We start from the raw sequence: 15,145 nt of genomic DNA, 5'->3' as shown, positions 1-15,145 counted from the left end.
TCCAAATTAAGAAGAAGGAAGATGATAAAGATAAAAATGTAAACCAACAACATAGCAAATAACAAAAGGTGGAGCTAATTAATATACCCACAAATTGGTTCTTTGAAGAAATTTTTTTTAATAAACAATGGCTAGCAAGATTTATCTTGAAAAAAATTAGAGAAGCTACATAATGTAGATAATGGGAATTAAATAGAGGATGTAACTAGAGAACCTACAGACATCAATATAATTATGGAAACTTTAGGCCAATACATTTGACAATTAAAATAACATGGGAAATTATTTGTAAAACTAATTCTTAAAACTGATGCAAAATGAAATAGAAAAAGTAATAGCTTCTCTATGTATTGAAGAATTTTTTTAATTTAAAAAGATTTCTATAATTACAGGCTACATGCTTTCTTAGGTGAATTCTATCAAACATTTAAGAAAGTACAGAGAGTCCTCAACTTACGGTGGTTTGACTTGTGCTCTTCTGACTTGATAATGGTGCTTTTATCTGTGTACATTAATGATGAGCATCAATATGACCAGTTTTTCACTATCAGTATAGTTTTCAATAAATTTCATGAGATACTCAATATTTTAAAATGGGCTTTGTGGTAGATGATTTTGCCCAATTGTAGGATAATGTAAGTGTTCTGAGCAAGTTTAAGGTAGGCAAGGCTAAGTCATGATATTCAGTAGGTTAAATATGTTAAATGCGTTTTAGACTTACAATATTTTCAATTTAGGATGAGTTCATTAAGACATAAGACAATTGTAAGTTGAGGAGTATCTATAATATCAATCTTGAACGGACTCTTTTTAAGAAATAGAATTTAAGGGCCGGGCACAGTGGCTCACACCTGTAATCCCAGCACTTTGGGAGGCCAAGATGGGCAGATCACCTGGGGTCAGGAGTTTGAGACCAACCTGACCAGCATGGAGAAACCCCCGTCTCTACTAAAAGTACATAATTAGCAGGGCATGGTGGCGCTTACCTGTAATCCCAGCTCCTCGGTAGACAGAGGCAGGAGAATAGCTTGAATCTGGGAGGCAGAGATTGTGGAGAGCCGAAATTGTGCCATTGCACTCCAGCCTGGGCAACAAGAGTGAATCTCCGTCTCAAAAAAAAAAAAAAAATTAAAGGGACATTTCCTATCTTATTTTATGAACCCAGTATTGCCGATTCCAAATCGAGACAAAGGCATTATACAACTTTGATGTTTATCCCTCATAAACATAGACTCAAAAGTCCTTAAAACATGATAACCAATTGAATGTAGCAGTACATAGAATGGATAATAAACTGTGAACAAATTAAATTTCTAGCAAGATTGCAAAGTTAATTTATTATTTGAAAGGTCAGTTTAATCAATTTTATTCACCTGGATGGTTACATCTGGCAAAACTCAGCAAACTATGCACTTTAAAATAGTATTTATTTTATGTAAATTATGTTTCAATACAACTGGTTTTTTAAGAAAAAACGTTTCCCAGAGTGATCAAAGTGGAGGGCAGGGAACAGTAAACATCAGTGCTTATGTTATAGCTACTAGAAGCCTCCCAATACCAACGACATGCTTTCAAGCAGGTCTGATCCTTCCCCTGGAGGATACCTCTGACCCAGGTGTGCTACAAATGCATTGCCCCTAGTTGCTTCTGTCACCTTAGTGATGGAAGTGACAAGAGGGTACTGGAGAAAGAAAAGGTGTACAAGGTTCCAAATGTACATTCTATTTCCAAAGGACATTTGTGAAGCCAGTGGAAAGCGAACAAACAAGCTGCTAAATAAGTCACAAGTGTGTTCTCGTACAGTTTTACGATTAACTAAATAGGACATTCAACAGATAAAATTTGTTTTACATAGTTACTCCTCTAATAGGATGAACACGTGGATTGTGAGATAGGGCTGATATAACCTGTTTTCTCTCTGCCTCTTTTTTTCCCCCAAGTTTTGTGTGCAATACATTGGGAAAAATATAATTGGGCTACAAAGCTACAAAAATGGCTTCCTGGCAGTTCCATGCTTGTTTCCATGTGGTGCCTATGTTTGGCACTGTGTTCTCATTTGCACTTTCCTACTTGATTAGTTAATGTATGAAGGACAAGCCTGATCTCTACTGTGAATTTTTACCAAGGTATTCTAGTAGAAAAATGAGTATGTAATGGTGCTGTGGAATGCTAAAGTGTGTAAAACATTAAGAATCTAAAAATATGCTCATTTCCAAGTTTTGTCCCAGAGCAACTGTGCACTCTGATTATATCGCTACTGCTATTTAAAGTTATCCATTTGCATGTCTAAAAAATAGATTCATACTTATTATCCCATTTTGATCTCAAAAACTCCTGAATACGAGAGTCGTGATCAAGGGATGCTTCATGAAATGTTCCAAAGTTAAAGTGTGCAATGAAACCAGATTTATCATAGCCTTATTTAAAATAATTATTTCTCAAATTGTTATTGTTTAATTATAAACTGTATCCTTTCAGGATACTTGGAAGATCCATAGCAGTGTTTTTATTTTCACAGAACAAGCATAAATTATTTATGAAATAATAACTCAGATACAGAGATTACTTCCTATTGGCCTTACATATGAATATAAATAAATACATATTATGAACATGAGCATACTTATTTTATAATTATGTAAATGTGTGTGTAATGTTATATATAAGTTCAATAAACTCATGCTTATACATGGTTTCAATTCATGCTTCTAAAAACCAGTCAATGTAGTCATTATCATATGTTAATAAATAATTTCTGAAAATGTGCTTCTAGTAGTTGCACAATATCCCATCATAAAGATTGTCATGCTGTTTTTAAGTCATACTTTTCGTTATATAAGTTTTATCTGATATTTTTCTGCTACATATATACTATTATAAATCTATTAGTAGCTGATTTTTTGTCAACACATATGATTGTTTCCTCACAATAGTACAAGAGTTGGTTGTAACTTTATTTCCTTCCAACATTTATTTTAGGTTCAGCGGGTACATGTGCAGGTTTATTATATGGGTAAAATGTGTGTCAATGGGATTTAGTGTACAGATTACATAGTCATCCAGGTAGTGAACGTAGTATCTAATAGGGAGTTTTTTGATCCTCACTCTCCCCACCACCCTCCACCCACAGTAGACCTTGTGTCTATTGTTCCCTTCTCTGTGTCCATGTGGACTCAATGTTTAGCCCCCACTTATAAGTGAGAACATGCAGGGTTTGTTTGGTTTTCTGTTCCTGCATTAATTCACTTAGAATAATGGTATCCAGCTCCATTCATGTTGCTGCAAAAGACATTATTTCATCCTATTTTATAGGTGTGTAGTATTCCATGGTGTATGTACGCTGCATTTTTTTAATCCAGTCTTCTCTTAACAGGCATCTAAGTTGATTCCGTGTCTTTGCTATTGTGAATAGTGTTATAATGAAAATATGCGTGCATATGTCTATGACAGAATGATTTATATTCCTTTGGGTGTATACCCAATAATGGGATTGCTGGGTTGAATGGTAGTTCTGTTTTAAGTTATTTCAGAAATCTCCAAACTGCATTCCACAATGGCTGAACAGATTTACATTCTTGATGAAACTGGAGACTTCCCTGACTCCCCTTGGCAGGATGTGCAACAGGGGTGTGGCTTGTCTGGCCACCGTGTGTGCTGTCAAACCCCTTACTGGGCAGGGGAGCATGCAGACAGCCAGGTGCAAAAGGCAGGGCAAGTGGCCATGGTACTGTCTAGGGGTGGGTTCCTGCGACTCCCACAGCCCAAGTGGGCATGTGTTACAGTGCACTCTTTTAGCTTTGCCATCCACAGACGGCTTAAGTGTTAACCTGTTCAGTGCCCTCTTGGTACCCAGTTCCTTGTCCAGCATCCAGAAAGAATTAAGTTGCACACAGACTTGAGGATGGTGAATGTTGGGGTTTTATTGAGTGGTGGAGGTGGCACTCAATGGGATGGATGGGGAGCTGGAAAGGGGATGGAATGGGAAGATGATCTTCCCCGGGAGCTTTGCCATCCAGAGGCTGATCTCTCCAACCACTGCCAGCCATACTCCTCTTGGCATTCAGATGCTCCTTCTCTTCTTTCTGCCACATCATTCTGCAATTCTGCTCTTCTGTTCATCTCCTCATCTGCTTGTCTGCTTCTGGAGCCTGGGGTCTGGGGCATATATGGGTACAGGACAGGGGGTGCATGGTGAGCTGAAAGACAACTTTTGGGTGCAAAAGCAGGAATGCCTGTTCCCATTTAGGGCCATGGTTTTCCAGGCTTGTGGGCAGGGCTTTGCCAGGGAACCACTCTCTTCTACCCAGTATTTCCCTGTCTCCTTTCTATATCACCACCAGCAGTGTATAAGCATTCCCTTTTTTCCACAAACTCGGCACCGTCTGTTATGTTTTGATTTTTTAATAATAGCCATTCTGACCGGTGGGATATGGTATCTCATGGTTCTGATTTTCTGATGATTAGTGATGTTGAGTATTTTTTCATATGGTTGTTTGCCATACATACGTTGTCTTTTGAAAAAAGAATCCACAGACGGCTTAAGTGTTAACCCGTTCAGTGCCCTCTTGGTACCCAAGTCCTTGTCCAGCATCCAGAAAGAAGTTGCACATGGACTTGAGGATGGTGAATGTGGGGTTTCATGTTCTTTGCCTATTTGTAGTGGGTTTGATTTTTGCTTATTGATTCTTTATACATGCTAAGTATTAGATCTTTTTCAGATATGTAATTTGAAAATATTTTCTTCTGTTCTGTAGGGTGTTCTCTGTTGATAGTTTCTTTTGCTGTGCTGAAGCTCTTTAGTTTCATGAGGTCCCACTCGTCAATTCTTCTTGTTACAATTGTTTTTGGATTCTTCATCATGAAATATTTGCCTGCGTCTATGTCCAGAATGATATTTCCTAAGTTTTCTTCTAGGGTTTATATAGTTTTGGGTCTTACATAAGTCCTTCATCCATCTTGAGTTGATTTTTGTATATGGTGAAAGGAAGGGAGTGTACATGCCCCTGTGATATTGTTCCTAATATCCAGGTTGGGAGAGGATATTATACTCAATATTGCAGGAAGTGTCGACCACCCTGAATATTGCTTTTAATATCCGGGGAGAGAGGATGATATTACTCCCAATATCATCCTCTCCCCCCACACCCTGCATAGTACAAGCAATATCAAAGGGGGTCTGTGCAACACGTGCAATATTGGGAGTAATATCCTCCCCCAACATGGATATTAGAAACAGTATCACAAGGGGTTGTACACCACATGTGATATTGTGGAGTACTATCATTTTCTTTCCCCATGGATATGTAGAACAATATCATAAAGGTGGTGTACAACCCCTGCTATATTGGGAGTAATACTGTACTTTCCCCACCTAGATATTAGGAACAATATCACGGGGGGTTATACACCACTGCAACATTGGGAGTAATATCATCCTTTCCCTCCCTGGATATTAGGAACAATACCTCATGGGTGTGTACACCCTGTTCCATATTGGGAGTAATATTTTCTCCCTTGCTGGACATAAGGAACAATATAACGGGGGGTATACACTCCTTATGATATTGCCAGTAATATTATAGACTCCCCCCCAGGGATATTAGAAAGAGTATCAGAGAGGGGTGTACATCCCCTGCGATATTGGGAATAATATTCTTTCTTTCCCTGGATATTAGGAATAATATCACAAAGGGGTTGTATACCCCCCGTGACATTTTAATTAATATCATCTTCCCCACTGAATATTAGGAACAAATTCCCAGGGGGTTGTACACCACCTGCAATATGGACAGCTATATCATTGTCTCTGCCCCGAATATAAGGAACAATATCACAAGGGGGTTGTACAACCCCTGTGATATTGGGAGTAACTTTATACCCTTTCCACATGGATATTAGGAACAATATCACAGGGTGGGTGTACACCCACTGCGATATTGGGAGTAATATCATCCTCTACCCCCTGGGTATTATGAACAATATCATGGGGAGGGGGTGTATGCCTTCTGTGATATTGGGAGTAATACCATCCTGTCCCCTCTGGATATTAGGAATGATATCACAGCAGGGCTGTACCTTTTCTGCCCTATTGGGAGTGGTATCACCCTCGCCCCCTATGGATATTAGGAACAATATCACAGGCGGAGTGTACACCCCCTGCTATTTTACCTGTAATATTATTCTCCCCCAACCTGGATATTAGGAATAATATAACAGGAGGGGTGTACACCCCCTGTGATATTGGGAGTAATATCATTCTCTCCCCCCATGGATATTGAGAACAATATCACAGGGGCGGTTTACACCTCCTGCGACATTTAGAGTAATATCATCCTTTTCCCCCATGGATATTAGGAACGATATCGCATGGGAAGTGTACACCCCCGCCATATTGGGAGTAATATTTTCTCCCTTGCTGGACATTAGGAACAATATCACGGGAATGCACACACCCTGCGATATTGCCAGTAATATCGTAGTCTCCTCCCAGGATATTAGGAACAATATCACAAGGGGGGTGTACATGCCCTGTGATATTGGAAGTAATATCATCGACTCCCCCCACGGATATTAGTAACAATATCAGAAGGGGTGTACACCCCTTGCGATATTTATAGTACTATCATCCTATACCCCCTGGATATTAGGAACAATACCACGGGGGGGTGTATACCCACTGTGATATTGGGAGTAATTTCATCCTCTACCCCTTGGATGTTAGGAGCAGTATCACAAGGGGGGTGTGCACCCTCTGTGATATTAAAAATAATACCATTCTCTCCTTCTCTGGATACTGCGAATAATATCACAGTGCTGGTGTGCACCCTTTACACTATTTGGAGCAATATCACCCTCTCCCCAACTTGATATTAGAGACAATATCATGGGGGGTGGCGTGTAACACCCTGCACTGTTGGGAGTACTATCATCTAGTCTTCCCCTGGATATAAGAAACAGTATCACAGAAGGGGTCTACACCTCCTGAGATTTTGGGAGTAATATCATCCTCTCCAAATCTGGATATTAAGAACAGTATAATGGGGTGTGGGGAGTAATATGGTGGGAGTAATACAATCCTCCTCCCCACTTGATATTAGGAACAATATCGCAAAACGTGTGTACACCCACTGTGACATTTGGAGTAATATCAACATTTCCCCACCTGGTATCACGGGGAGAGTGTACACTCCTTACGATATTGGAAGTATCATTGTCTCTCACTCTCGATATTAGGAAAAATAGCACAGGGTGTGTATACACTTCCTGTGATTTTGGGAAGAACATCATACCCTTCTGTCTTTGATATTAGGAACAATATCACAGAGGGGGTGTACAACTTCTGTGATATTATAATATTCTTTCTTCCCATGGATATTAGGAATGATATCCCGGGGGGCTTGTTGTACACCCCCTGTGATACGGACAGTAATATCATTGTCCTTCCCCCTACATATTAGAAACAATATCACAAGGGTGGTATACACCCCTGGATATTAGAAACTATCACAGGGGGGCTGTACAACCTCTTTGATACTGTGAGTAATACCATTGTCTCCCCTCCTGGGTATTAATAACAATATCATAGGGTGGGTGTACACCCCCTGCAATATTGGGAATAATATCATCCTCCCTTCCCCAGGATATTAGGAACGGTATCACAGGTGGGGTTTACACCCCCTGCAATTTTGCCAGTAATATTACTTCTGGATGTTATTGAATATATCACAGTGGGGGTGTACACCCCCTGTGATATGGGGAGTAATAGCATCCTCTTTCCCACTGGATACTACAAACAATATCGCAGATTGTGTACAACCTCCTGTGATATTGTTCACAATATTTAGGGAAGGAGAGGATGATATTACTCCACATATCGCAGGGATTGTTACATCCCCTGTAATATTGTTCATAATATTTAGAAGACGACAGGATGATATTACTCCCAATATAGTAGGAAGTATACACTCCCCTGTGATACTGTTCATAATTTTTAGGGGATTAGAGGATGATATTACTTCCAATATCACAGGGAGTGTACAGTGGTGATATTGTTTATAATTTTCAGTGGATTAGAAGATATTATTCCGAATATCACAGGGGTTGTACATCCCCAAGTGATATTGTTAATATCCAGTGGGAAAGAGGATGATATTACTCCCCATATCACGGGGGATGTAAACCCGTTTGTGGTATTGTCACTTACATGCGGGGTGGAGAGGATGATATTACTCTGCATATCATAGAGGGTGCACACGGCTGTAATGTTGTCCATAATAACATCCAGAGGGGAAGAGAATATTATTCCCATGTTTCAGAAGGTGTACACACCCCTGTGATAGTCTCTGTAACATTTAGGGAAGAAGGGGATGATACTACTCCAGATATTGCAGGGGGTGTACACCCCCCTGTGATATTGTTCGTAACGTTTAGGGGGAAGAGGATGATATTACTCCCCATATCGAAGGGATTGTACATCTCCCTATATATTGTCCATAACATCCAGGGCAGGAGAGGATATTACTACTCCCCATATCACAGGGGACACCCCCCTCTAAATATGTCTAACATCCAGGCGGGGACAGGAGGATATTTTTCCCCATAACCCAGAGAAAGTAAACTTCCTGTGATATTGTCCATAACATCCAGTGGGGAGAGGATGATATCACTCCCCATATTGCAGGGAGTGCACACTCCACTCTGATATTGGCCGTAATGTCCGTGGGGGTGAAGTATGAAGTCACTACACATATCGCAGGGATTATTAGTATCAGATTGTTTGAAGGGCTCACAGTAAGGGTAGTAGTAGGGGGAGTTCTAACTCCAATAGGGGAAATGTGATGGCTACTAGAAAGAATTTTATGGAGAAGGGAATGTGGGCAGAGGATAGAGGGTCAAATCTGCATTCATAAGGGCTAGATTTTTCTATATATATTTATTTTATACATATATATATTTTTTCTTCCTCTCTACATATATATATATATTAAGTTGTGGGAGCCAAAATGTAATAATTATTAGTAACAGGGCTAATAGGGTGTTGATTACTAGGGTTAATGTTAGGTGAATTACTGTTTTTCGGATGCTATCAAAACTTTGGAAATCATGGTACTATTTATACTAAAAGAGTAAGATCCTCATCAATAAATAGAAACATACAAGAATAGTCATACTACATCTACAAAGTGTCGATATCAGGCAGCGGCTTCAAAGGCAAAGTGATGACTAGATGTAAAGTGGTATTTTAATTGGCGGAGAAGGCAGACTGAGGAATGTTGATCCAATAATGACGTGAATTCTGTGAAAGCCTGTAGCTATAAAAAAATGATTAGCCATAAACACCATCAGAAATAGCAAAGGGAGCTTTGAAGTATTCTGAGACTTGTAGGAGGGTGAAGTAAATATCTAATATAATTGTAACAAGTAGTGCTTGGATTGTATGTTTTTGATTATTTTTTGTTAGGCTGTGATGGGCTCAAGTAATTGAAACTCCTGATGCAAGTAATACAGATGGATTCAGGAGAGGTACTTCCAGGGGGTCAAGGGGAGAAATACCTGTTGGGGGTCAATGCCCTCCTAATTCTGGAGTAGGGGCTAGGCTAGAATGGTAGAATGCTCAAAAGAATCCAGCGAAGAGAAATATTTCTGAGATAATAAATAGGACTGTCCCATATTGGAGGCCTTTTTGAACAGTTGTTGTATGGTGATCCTGAAATGTACTTTCTCAGATACAGAACACCCTTGGTCAATTGAATACAGATCAATCACTTTAAGTAAGCTAAGTCCTTACTAAGTTGATGAGACTTAAACCCATGAAAACTTAACAGCTAAACTCCCTAGTCAACTGGTTTGAATCTACTTCTCCAGCTGCTGGGGGAAAATAGGTGAGAGAAGCAGGATTGAAGCTGCTTCTTTGAATTTACAATTCAACATGAAAATCACCTTGGGACTGGTAAAAACAGGCGTTGACCTCTGTTTTTAGATGTACAGTCTAATGCCCTACTCAGTCATTTTACCCTTTTTTCTCACTTCATTTATGTTGGCTGACAGTTGACTATTCTCAACCAACCATAAAGATATCGGGACATTATATTTATTATTTGGCACATGAGCAGGGATAGTCAGTACAGCTTTAAGCCTTATTCGATCTGAACTCCACTAGATGATCAAATTTATGTCATTGTTATAGCCTATGCATTTGTCATAATTTTCTTTATAGTAATACTATAATTGGAGGTCTTGGCAACTGATTAGTCCCCCGATAATTGGCGCCCCCGATATAGCATTTCTCTGCATAAATAATATGAGCTTCTGACTCCTCCTACCCTCCTTCCTTTTATTACTTGCATCCACTATAGTAGAAGCCGGCACTGGAACCGGCTGAACAGTCTCTCCTCCCTTAGCAGGAAACCTAACACATGCAGGCGCCTCTGTAGATTTCACTATCTTTTCACTCCACTTGACAGGTGTTTCTTCTACTTCAGGGGCTATTAACTTTATTACCACAATTGTTAATGTAAAACCCCCAGCCATGTCCCAATATCACACACCCCTCTTCATCTGATTAGTCCTAATTACAGCAGTTCTTCTACTCCTTTGTCTCCGAGTCCTAGCCGCCGGCATCACTATATTGTTAACTGACTGCAATCTTAATACTACTTTTTTCTACCTTCCTGGCAGAGGTGATCCTATCTTATTTCAGCATTTATTCAGATTCTTTGGTCACCCTGAAGTCTACATCCTCATCCCACTGGGCTTTGGGATAATTTCCCACGTCGTAACATACTATTCTGGAAAAAAAAGAACCATTCAGGTATATGGGCCTAGTGTGAGCTATAGGATCAGTTGGGTCCTTACGGTTTATTGTATGGGCCCACCATATATTTACGGTAGGGTTAGATGTGGATACATGAGCCTGCTTCACCTCTGCTGTTATAATTATTGCTATTCCTACTAGCGTCAAAGTTTTTAGCTGACTAGCTAGCTACACTTCACGGCGGTAATATCAAATGATCCCCCGCAATGCTGTGAGCCTGGGGATTTATTTTCCTTTTTACAGTAGGAGGCCTAACCGGCATTGTATTGGCTGAGGCTTATATTATGGTTCATTCATATATTTAGAAACCTGAAAGTTCCTAAATAAGTTGTAAAAATGTTGTAAAAAAAGCCCCAGCTGAAATAACTACGAAGGTGCCTTTAATATTCTGAAGACAAAATAGCTAAGATCCAAACTGGGAGTAGATACCCCGCTATGCTTAACTCTAAACTCGAATAGTTAGATCAACAAAACTGTTCGCCAGAACACTACAAGCAACAGCTTAAAACTCAAAGGACTTGGCGGTGCTTTATATCCCTCTAAAGGAGCCTGTTCTATAATCGATAAACCCCAATTTACCTCACCACCTCTTGCCCAGCCTAAATACCTCCATCTTCAGCAAACCCTGGAAAGGCCGCAGAGTAAGCACAAGTATCTACATAAAAACTTTAGGTCAAGGTGTAGCCCATGAGGTGGCAAGAAATGGGAACGTTTTCTACATCCAGAAAAATGTCGCGACAACCGTTATGAAATCTAAGGGCTCAAGGAGGATTTAACAATAAATTGAGAGCAGAGTGTTTAATTGAAAAAGGCCATGAAGCATGCACACACCGCCCGTCACCCTCCTCAAATATATTCTAGAAACTCATTGTACACCCCCCTGTGATATTGTCCATAATATCCAGGGAGGGAGAGAATGATTTGATTTTTTTTTTTTTTTTTGAGACAGAGCCTTGCTCTGTCGCCCGGGTTGGAGTGCAGTGGCCTGATCTTGGCACACTGCAAGCACCGCCTCCCAGGTTCACACCATTCTCCTGCCTCAGCCTCCCTAGTAGCTGGGACTACAGGCGCCCGCCACCGCGCCCGGCTAATTTTTTGTATTTTTAGTAGAGATAGGGTTTCACCATGTTAGCCAGGATGGTCTCGATCTCCTGACCTCGTGATCCGCCCGCCTCGGCTTCCCAAAGTGCTGGGATTACAGGTGTGAGCCACCGCTCCTGGCCAGAGAGAATGATTTTACTCCCCATATCGCAGGGGATTTACATTCCCCTGCATTATTTTTCGTAATATCCAGGGGGAAGATGAAGATGTTACTCCCCATATAGCATGGGAGAACAATTCCCTGCGATATTGTTCATAATATCTCTGGGGGGAAAGAATTATATTTCTCCTTTAATCGCAGGAAGTGTACACCCCCTTGTGATATTGTTTATAATATCTAGTGGGGGAGAAGATGATGCTACTCCCCATATTGCAGGGGGTGTACAACCCCCTAGAATATTGTTCATAATATCCACGCGGGGAGGAGATGATGTTACTACCCATATAGCCAGGGTGTACTTCCCCCTGCCATATTGTTTGTAATATCCAGGCTGGGAAAGGATGATATTACTCCCTGTATCACAGGGGATGTACACACCCCTGTGATATTATTAGTAATATCCATGGGGGAGATAATACTACTTCCAATACCATAAACACCCTGTGTGTACACCCTCTGTGATATTGTTTGTAATATCCAGGGTGGGAGAGGAGTATATTACTCCCTATAAGGCAGAGTGTGTATACACCCCTCTGTGATATTGTTCATAATATCCACTGGGGGATATGATATTACTCCCAATATCGTAAACATCTCACATGTACACCATCTGTGATATTATTTGTAATATCCAGTGGGGGAGAGGATGATATTACTTTCCACATCGCAGGGGGTTTACACCTCTCTGTGATACAGTTTGTAATATCTAGAGGGGGAGAGGGTTATATTACTCCTCATATCTCAGGACATGTACACCCCCTTGTGATATTGTTTGTAATATTGTTCCCAATATCCTTTTCCCCCATGGATATAGGAACAGTATCGCATAGGACGTGTACACCCCCTGCCATATTGGAAGTAGTAGTGTTTTCTCCCTTGCTGGACATTAGGAACAATACCATGGGGGGGTGCACACCCCCTGTGATATTGACAGTAATGTAATCCACTATCCCCTAAATATAGGAACAATATCACAATGGGGATGTACACACTTGGCGATATTGAAAGTGATATGATCCTCTCCCCACCTGGATATTAGGAACAATATCACAGAAAGGGTGTACACCCCCTGCGATATTGACAGTAATGTAATCCACTATCCCCTGAATATAGGAACAATATCACAATGGGGATGTACACACTTGGCGATATTGAAAGTGATATGATCCTCTCCCCACCTGGATATTAGGAACAATATCACAGAAAGGGTGTACACCCCCTGCGATATTGACAGTAATATCCTCTCCCACCCCCGGATATTAGGAGCAATATCACAGAAGGGTTGTACACTCCCTGCGATATTGACAGTAATATCCTCTCCCCCCCGGATATTAGGAAAAATATCACAGAAGAGGTGTACACCCACTGTGATATTGACAGTAATTTCCTCTTCCCCCCCGGATATTAGGAACGATATCACGGGGGGTGTACACCCCCTGCGATATTGACAGTAACATCATCCTCTCCCCCCCAGATATTAGTAACAATATCACTGAAGGGGTCTACACCCCCTGTGATAGTGACAGTAATACCCCCCCCCCAGATATTAGGAACAATACACCGGGAGGATGTACACCCCCTGTGACATTGACAGTAATATCAACCTCTCCCCCCACCCCGGATATTAGGAAGAATACCACGGGGGGTGCACACCCCCTGTGATATTGGGAGTAATATCACCCACTATCCCCTAAATATTAGGAACAATATCACAAGGCGGGGAGTACACCCTCTGCGACATTGGGAGTAATGTCATCCTTTCCCTGCCCCTGCATACTAGGAATAATATCACAGGGGATGTACACCCCCATAAGCTATTGGGAGTAACATCACTCTTTCTTCCCATGGATATTAGGAACAATATCACAGAAGTGGTGTACACACGCTGCCTGTATAGAATAAAGCAGGCGGAGGAAGATGGGATAACCTTGCTGGCTGAAGCTTCTGGCTCTCTTTTTTTCTTCTTCCCGTGCAGGACACTTGCTTCCCTTCTTCCTGCCCTCGGACATGAGACTCCAGGTTCTTATGCCTTTGGACTCTGGGACTTGCACCAGTGGCTTCCCCGAGGCTCTCAGGCCCTCGGCCTCAGACTGAAGACTGCACTGCGGGATTTCCTGGTTTTGAGGCTTTTGGACTTGGACTGAGCCACTACTAGCTTCTCTCTTTCCCTACCAGGCAGACAGCCTATTGTGGGACTGCCTTCTAACCGTGTGAACCAATTCTCTCTCGTAAACTCCCTTATACATATACGTGTATCTTGTTGGATCTGTCCCTCTGGAGAACCCTGACTCATACATTTTGTTTATTTTTTCTCCACTGCCCTTTCCTCTGCTTCTAGGCTTACCTAGACCACCACCATTCTTTCCCCCTTTCTAAAGTAAAAGTTGTTTTTTTCTCACTAAATCCATGGTATTCTGCCCGTTTTCCATGGCTTCCCTCAGCCCTGCTCTGTTTATTCTTGCTATCTTAAGAGGAAATCCCTGCCTCTTCCGTGGCTTTTCCCACTTGGTCTACATACTGGTTTCTGTTGTTCTCAGAGACACACTGAGACCTTTCACATCTCACTGTCACTTCTTGGAAGGGCTCTCTACCTCGTCTGCCTGCTGAGCAACCTCTTGGGGAGACGCAGGCCCTCTTGAGTCACTGAACTTGAGCTATTTGGTGTTGGTATGTTAATTTATCTTCTTAGACCACTTACCACTTCTTTAACTTCAAAAGAGAAGAATAAGTATTATTTTCCATGGTTGATATGAAGAGTAGAAATAACTTATACAAAATGCATTGCAGTTAAGTGATAATAAATGGCCGTGAATGCCCTTATTAATGTTATTCTATCAGTCTCGGCTCAGATACCATCTGCTCTGTAAGCTCTGCTCTGAATCATATCTGCTTCTTCTCTGGGTTCCTTGTGCTCTGTTCTTGACTACTTTAAAGCAGTAATTGTTCTGATTCTAATTAGTGATCCTTCCCAATAAAATTTTAATTTTGTAGATCTCTTCCCCCCACCCCTGCCCCAGCCTAACCAGTGTTTTCTTACTTTTTTGTGTACAGGCTACATCACTGGTCTTTTA

At 41.1% G+C, this 15,145-nt stretch overlaps 1 pseudogene; it reads left to right on the top strand.

The window, feature by feature from the left end:
- The first annotated feature begins 6,343 nt into the window (after positions 1–6,343).
- Positions 6,344–15,145, top strand: part of LOC129137027 (putative ankyrin repeat domain-containing protein 20A2) — a 39,352-nt pseudogene continuing 30,550 nt past the window's right edge.

The sequence above is a fragment of the Pan troglodytes genome, chromosome 22 (assembly GCF_028858775.2).
Source record: "Pan troglodytes isolate AG18354 chromosome 22, NHGRI_mPanTro3-v2.0_pri, whole genome shotgun sequence".
NCBI classification, from domain to species: Eukaryota; Metazoa; Chordata; class Mammalia; order Primates; family Hominidae; genus Pan; species Pan troglodytes.
The sequence above is the reverse complement of the archived record's forward strand: the minus strand, read 5'-3'. Positions and strand labels throughout refer to the sequence as shown.